The sequence below is a fragment of the Artemia sp. Qi Xiang Cuo genome, chromosome 17 (genome assembly GCF_049724085.1).
Source record: "Artemia sp. Qi Xiang Cuo chromosome 17, ASM4972408v1, whole genome shotgun sequence".
NCBI lineage: Eukaryota > Metazoa > Arthropoda > Branchiopoda > Anostraca > Artemiidae > Artemia > Artemia sp. Qi Xiang Cuo.
Window position 1 is genome coordinate 28676357 of NC_142810.1, and position 7506 is coordinate 28683862.

The window sequence follows — 7506 nt, forward strand, 5'->3', positions numbered from 1 at the left end:
AAAAACTAGGGTGATAGTATTAATTTATTTTAGTTCAAAGGTAGAAAAAACTGCCATTTAATTTATTTTTTCCTTGATCGAATTCGGAAACAATGGTCCCTAATGAAAAATAACGCAATTCGATACGCAGCACGTGTATGCACCTTCGAGATTTTCTGGCAAAATATTCTAATCCAAAAGATATGGCTCTGCCTTCCAGTTATGTGTCGACAGTATCCTTAATCTTTATTGTAAAAATAGACCGACTTGGATCCAACGTTTGCCAGCTTATTTTATTCTTGAGGAAGGTAGAAACCACGAAAGAGCAACGTCGGCTCGTCGTCAAATTCACAAGATCATTATTTGTTTATGGTTTTCAAAGTAACCAGTATCATCGTCGTTTTCGTTACTTGTAACCGTCATTTTCGTCATCACCAAATTGTTCCGAAGATGTACCAGCAAAGCATCGCTTATACATAGCCCCTTCCCTTGCTTAATAACATACTCTGTAAAGTTTTCCATGACGGGTTGTCCTCTTAACAAGGTGTATCCATGATTTACAATGCGTATAGTTTGTTATATGATTTTCAACGTAGGCTTAGGAAGGGAATATGCCATTGCATGGGAGCTTATTACTGGATGCTCCAGTGATTCATAGCTAAGTGTTGAACCTTTCCTTGTTTTTTTTGAAAATCTCATACCCCCTATATTAGGGTTGGGGAGGTCCAAATTATAGATCTTTTTCTATAACTCCGAAGAACATCCTTCAGTTTGGCAGTATCCTTTGGCCTACTTAAAACGCCAGTAAAAATATAAAAATTCCACGTTAATTACCGTTTTTATAATATATTCTGACTGTTTGTTTGGTAAGACGAGGCAAGTACGTAGAAGCAAATAGATAAGGAAGGGTAGAATTTGGGCCCTCAAAGCTCAGAAAATTTCACTGTTTTATATATTTATCTTAACGACGAAGACCACACTACTTTTCCATCATAAACAACAAAATATAAGTAGAACAATAGGGATTTTTTTTTTTAATATTCATTCAAATTTTCTTCACTGTCTTATAAAAAAAAAGAACTCCCTATTGTTCTTCTTGTTTTTGTTGTTTATATTTATCTTATACCTAATTTCAAGTTCAGAAATAATTTCAAATGAAAGCAAACAGTGACTTTGAAACTTCAAACAAGCAGTTGTAATTTTATATGCAAGGGAAGCTGCCAACCCCAAGTCTCTAAGGTAAATCCGCTATAAATGAAAACACTCACCTATATAGTTTGAAAATATCAAAATGGTAAAAGTATAAATAATATTAAACTTTTAACACTTGAAATTACAAAATATGATGTTAAACACTTCCTAAACAAGCTTAAATTACGATTCCGAGTTCTGAACGTGGTTATTCCTAAGCAATTCCAGCACTCACAAAAATACACATATAGTTAACATATATAGTTAAATATAGTAAATATATACAATATACATATAGTTAAATACGATTAAACATGTCAATTTCATTCATAGTGCATAATACCGCAATAAAAGTTTTTAACCTCGCGTAAATACCTATGAAAATGTTCTAGGGATAGTTGCTAAGGAGTTCTTTAGCAAAAAACTCCAGCCCACTAGGCGTTGGAAAAATGCTTGTACTACCCACTACGTACCCAAAGATACCCAAAAGATACCCTACATACCCAAAATGATGCAGTTTGGATTTTGGAAAAACAAGGTTGAAGCTTTACTTGAAACAAGTACTAATATATCTGCGCTCTTTAATACAGAGATTCTAGATAGAAAATGTGATCTTATGTTGCTATTCTTATGTTGCGATTCTTATGTTGCTATTTTCGAGATAAGTTTTAAGTAATGGTTCTAATAATTAAGTAATGAATCTAAAATCTTTACTGTCTACGTTTTTAGACTCTGAAATCGAAGACGATCATAGGCAGCGCAATAGCGCTGCCTAAGTAAAGAACGATGTTGGCACATTGTGTTATTTATATTTTGTTTGTTTTTTGGTTTGTTTTAGACCAGGGCACTTCGTATCGATGGAGTTGTCGTAGAAACTTTGAAAAGGGCTCATTCGACTGCAAATTGGAAGGGCTTGTGTCCTTTTTAATAGCCGAAAGTAATTGGAAGGCAACTAACACCCCTTCCACGCCCACTATTTCCCCAAACACATCCAATCAAAATTTTGAGATAGCCATTTTGTTTAACGCAGTTGAAAGATCTGGAAATTATGTCTTTGAGGAGAACACTCCCCCCATAGCCCTCAGGGTAAGGGTTGTAAGTTATGCCCCGGGCATATAAGGTTTTTATAGAAAGCACTGTCGTAGAAACTTCAAAAAGGGACCATTCAATTGGAAATTCAAAGGGCTAGTGCCCTTTTTAATAGTCGAAAGTATTTGGAGGGCCACTAACCCCCCTCTCATGCCCACCATTTCCCCAAACACACCCAATCAAAATTTTGAGATAGCAATTTTGTTCGACTTAGTTTGAAGTTCAGGAAATTTTGTCTTTGAGGATGACAAACCCACCACACCCACCACCACACCTGATTAGAAATTGAAAGGATTAGTGCCCTTTGTAATAGTAGAAAGTGATTGAAGGGCAACTAACCCCCCTTTCACCCCCACCATTTCCCCGAACACATTCAATCAAATTTTGAGATAGCCATTTTGTTCAACGTAGTTGGAAGGGATTAAAGGGCAAGTGTTCCCTTTAATAGTCGAAAGTGATTGGAAGGCAACTAACCCCCCTTTCACCCCAACCATTTCCCCGAACAAATTCAATCAAAATTTTGAGATAGCCATTTTGTAAGGTCCTGAAATTATGTTTCTGAGGATGACAAACACCCCTCACAGCCCCCAGGGCAAAAGTTTAAGTTATGCCCCTGGGGCATATAAGGTTTTTATAGAATGCGTTGTCGTAGAAACTTCAAAAAGGGTTCATTTTATTGGGAATTGAAAGGCCTAGTACCTTTATTAATAGTCAAAAGCGATCGGAGGGTGAATGCCCCCCACTCCCATCATTTCCCCAAACATAGCCAGAATATAATTTGTACTTTACTGAAAAAAAATTATTTGAAACCTTTTCATTTTTATAACTTTAAGAAATCAAAAATTAATTAAGATTTAACGGAATAAATATCAGCATTAGTATATTAAACTGACATTGCACAATTTTTCTGTAAATTCATTTGAATTTTTTTCAGTAAAGTACAAATTATATTCTGGATTTTAGAAAGCATAGAGTTTTAGAGCCTTACTCATATTAATGTCTGCTCGTTTCGAGTTTGACTCTGTTATTTATTTTAATTCCGGTTCGTTTTGGGTTTCATTTACTTATTGATACTGATTTGTGGTAGTTGTATGCTTGGTAGATTATTTGATTCTATTTTTTTTTCATTTTTGGTTTCATGGAGGTTTTTACTTTTTTTTGAGAACTTATTTTGTGGAAAAAGTGTTTTTAATTAATTTTAATAAAAGCTGAACTATTAACGCTAGGCTTTATTCAACTTATCAAAAAAAACGATGTTTTTCATAAGGTTAAAGTATTCTGTTAGACTTTTCTTTTTTTTTAATTCATTTATTTCTAAGAGACATTTAGACTTGAAAGATTTTTAGGAAACCTACTATCATAGACAACGTTTTAAGACCATATTTTAATATTGTGTTAATAACGTTAGCTTAAAGAATACAGTGTTTCATCTACAAAGATAACATTAAGATGTACAGGCTGCATTTATATTTTCAAAATTAGAAAACAAACAAAACAGACCCACTACGTTTTTGCTTCTTTTCGTAATGTTTTTACTTTATAGCTCTCTTCAAATGGGGCGAGGAGGGGTCAAAGGAGAGAATAGAAGCATATTTGCCTATCCTGAAGTAAGTTGCTAGTACTATTATCAGTTAAATAGTCTTTGCAAACTATAGAAGAAGGGCAGAGAGGTGGATATTGGACACATTAGTGGAATTGGAACGGAAGTTTCAAGACCTACTTATCTATCATCTCTATCTCTCTACCTCTCTGTTCGTTTACAACAGGTTTTTGATGCTACGGTGGTATTTAAATAGTCTTTGTACAGAATAGAAAAAGAACAGAAACTTTTAAGTTATACACTTTCTTGGGATTGGAACAGAGTTGTAACCAAGTCCTTACCTCTACGTCTGTTTCCAGAACTTTTATATTCTTTGTCTGGGGATTTCAAATACTCTCCATCCATAATAGGAGAGGTATTATTGGTTAAATATAAAACTAAACATCCCCATAGAACCTAACTGAAACTAAATTGATAGGTTTCTGATTATTATCTTTTTCTAAATTTTCTTTAGAATTAGTTCACACTTTTTTGGTTAAATTTTGAAATAGCCTTAACATTTGAACCTTCTTTTTATCATTATCAATTTTAATGTTATGTTGAAATTTCAGAAAGATCTCGTATACCAAGTTTTGACTTATTTTTGTCTCTTCTATTGATTGAAAACGTATCTCTTCTAAACACTGAATAAGCTTTGAAAATAGAAATCGTACTAATAAGAGGGAATGAGATCAGGGCTATACCGTGGAGTGTTAGAGAATACCCATAGTTTTTCCTGCTATTTTTTAAGAATAATTTGGAGCATTGTCAAGAGAGATTTTTCTTCTTTGTAAAAATAAATTTGAGCAGTCCAGGAAATTTTTCTAATGCGATTTTGTCTAAAGAGTACAAATTTGGATCGGTTTCCTCCTAGTTCCTATAGGTTTTTACGCGTGATTTTTAGAACTTTTGTTGGAGAAAAGTTTGACACACAAGTTTTGTCAAAAGACAATCCTGAAAAAGCTATTGCGCAAGAAGAATGGAGGCTTTGTAAAATCGAGTCACTTTTTTGTAACTTAAACTGTATTTGAAAATTCACTCTACTGAACTTGAAAACCATTAAAATATCTGTAATATAAAAATTTATTAGCACAAACTATATGTAAATTCTCTAAGTGATTGCACAAAATTAAGGGTGATGAAGAAATTCAATTTGTATTTTCGAATACGGCGTAAAAAAGATGAATCATCGGTTTCAACCCTTTAGCAAAAAAATCAGTTTTGTCCAGTAGCGTTTTTGGGGATGATTAATTAAATAAATTTTTAATTTGGTGAGTAATGTATTCCAATGAATTACGTTTTTGAAGGGAAAGTTACATAAAAGTTACATAATTTCACACATTACAGGATCATAAAAATGTTTGAAGTTTGATATTAATAGGTTATAAGGAAAATGACGGTGCAATAATTACTTTCTGAGCTAAAAAATCAAAAAGTTAACTTCGGACGACATATTAGAAGTCATTAACTGACCCATTAGGGACTATCCTCGATTTCTTCGGCTTTTGTATAACCAGGCTAATTTCTTTTTCATTTTATTTTTTAGCCAGCGGTACATCACTTTTACATTACATAACCCGTCCACCGACGGAGAAACTCATCGCTCATACGATAAAACACCGACGAAACAAAGAAAAACAATCGAGATAAAAAAAAAAGAAAGGCGAGGGTAATTTTCAGCAAGTGCATACAACATAAAGTTAACCATACACCTGATCAAAGATCTCCGCCAAGCCGTCCTCAGTGAAAAAGGAAAAAAAACACCAACCATTTGGAGTTAAGTAAACAGAAGTAACAAAAATATTTTTCTTTTGTGTTTTCTCTTGTTACATTCACTGACTGAAAATTACTCCTTTTTATCTTGTTTTTTTTTTTTCGTTTTTTCGTCGTTTCATCGTATGTCATGTACAACCAATGTAAAATCAGAGAACCAATGCGGTCAGAGAAAAGGTTCTTTCTATTCACCTGCTTTGTTTAGAGCTGTTTAAATAAACTTCATCTTCTCCGTTTCATTCCAATTTCTTCCCCAATAAAAAGAGGGCATCCTCTCATTGCCACACCTAAACCAGAAAATTAAATAGTATCTATATTCAAGATCATTAAAGGGTACTACAAATTATATTACCTAATCTAAAGTACCTTACGTAAAACATATAAATTTTAGCGCAAAGATTTCTGCTTTTCATCTCCAGAATCAATAATGTGGTTAGAGCAAGCAGACCTTCACACACAAAGCTGAGCAACAAGAAAACAATACTCGTCACAAGGAAAATATAGAACTCAGTGTTTATTTAAAAAAGGGACTGCAATCTTTGGTTATCCTAATATAATGAAAATAAATGTTTACTTTTCATCAAGACCACGCCTTCTTTTGGGGTGTTTCATTGTTTTCCAAAATTACATATATATCCTTACGGTAACAAACATTAAAAGGTGGAACTAAAGTCTTAAAAAGCCACATATTCAGAATCAACGTTAAAAGTTAAATTTTTAAAATCTATATTTCGTTATCAAGCTTTTCCTTTGAAGTTTTGGTGGCAATTATTGTGGGTGAATCTTTACTTACCATTCATAGCCATGGGTGGTTTGACTAAATCTCGCCGCAAAATACACTGCAACGTAATAACTCTTAATTGCCCCATATATGATAACTCGTCAGTAGCTGTCATATTTTACTTGTCACATTTTAACAGGGAAAGAAGAAGAAGAGTAAGAAAAAAGAAACAATACAAAGAAAACCGTACATTATCGAATCAAAAAACACGCTTGAGAAATCACATTTCTTCTTCTTTTTTAATGAGGATAAGCGGAGGGATGAAAATAGAAAGGAAAAGAAAAAAGTTCTGAAGAGTACTAATTGAAAGCAATGATAACCCACATAATTCACAAAGGAAGGAAAGATATAAATTATTAGGAATGCAGTTTCAACGTATATCTCTTGATAAATTGGACATCCCTGATCATTTAATTTCACGCAGTGCGAGCCAGGCTGTATATTCCTTGGCAGAAAATTTGGCAGAAGGCACTTGAGAGTTCCTTAGAGTTTAATGAGTCTTAATCGAGTCCGAGTTAAGTCGGGGTAAGTTTAGTTTTTGCGCTAGGGGCATGCGCTGGTAGAAATGCTTAATGATTAATCCCAAAACTATCACAGTAGAGATAGTAAAAAACTTTAGTGCTGATATCGGAAAAAATAATGCACCTGTTAAAAATATTTTAAGCCCTTATGATATTCTATTTTTTTAATTTATATATATTATTTTTTTTTAATTTTTAACATATTCTAATTTTTAAGTCCTTATGATATTTATATATTTTAAGCCCTTATAACAACTGTCAAAGAAACCTTTCTGGTTTTAACCCAAGGTTAAAACCAGAGTTTAACCTTGGCTAAATCAAGGTTTCCAGTTAAATTCAAGGTTATTGGGTATCCTTGAGATTTATGTTCTCTTCAAAGCATACGATTTCGCAACAAGATTACAGCTGAAAGTTGCATCAATAGACCAAATGACGTAACGTCGTCAAGATCATAGGGGAAGGGGGGGGGGACAAAGTTGGAACCGATTTTCTAAAGTCAAGTGAAAATGAATGTAAAAAATGAGCTATATGGTACCATAAAGGCAAAGTTATATTAAAAGAATCCGATCTGTTTCAGTGGATGCTTGAATTAT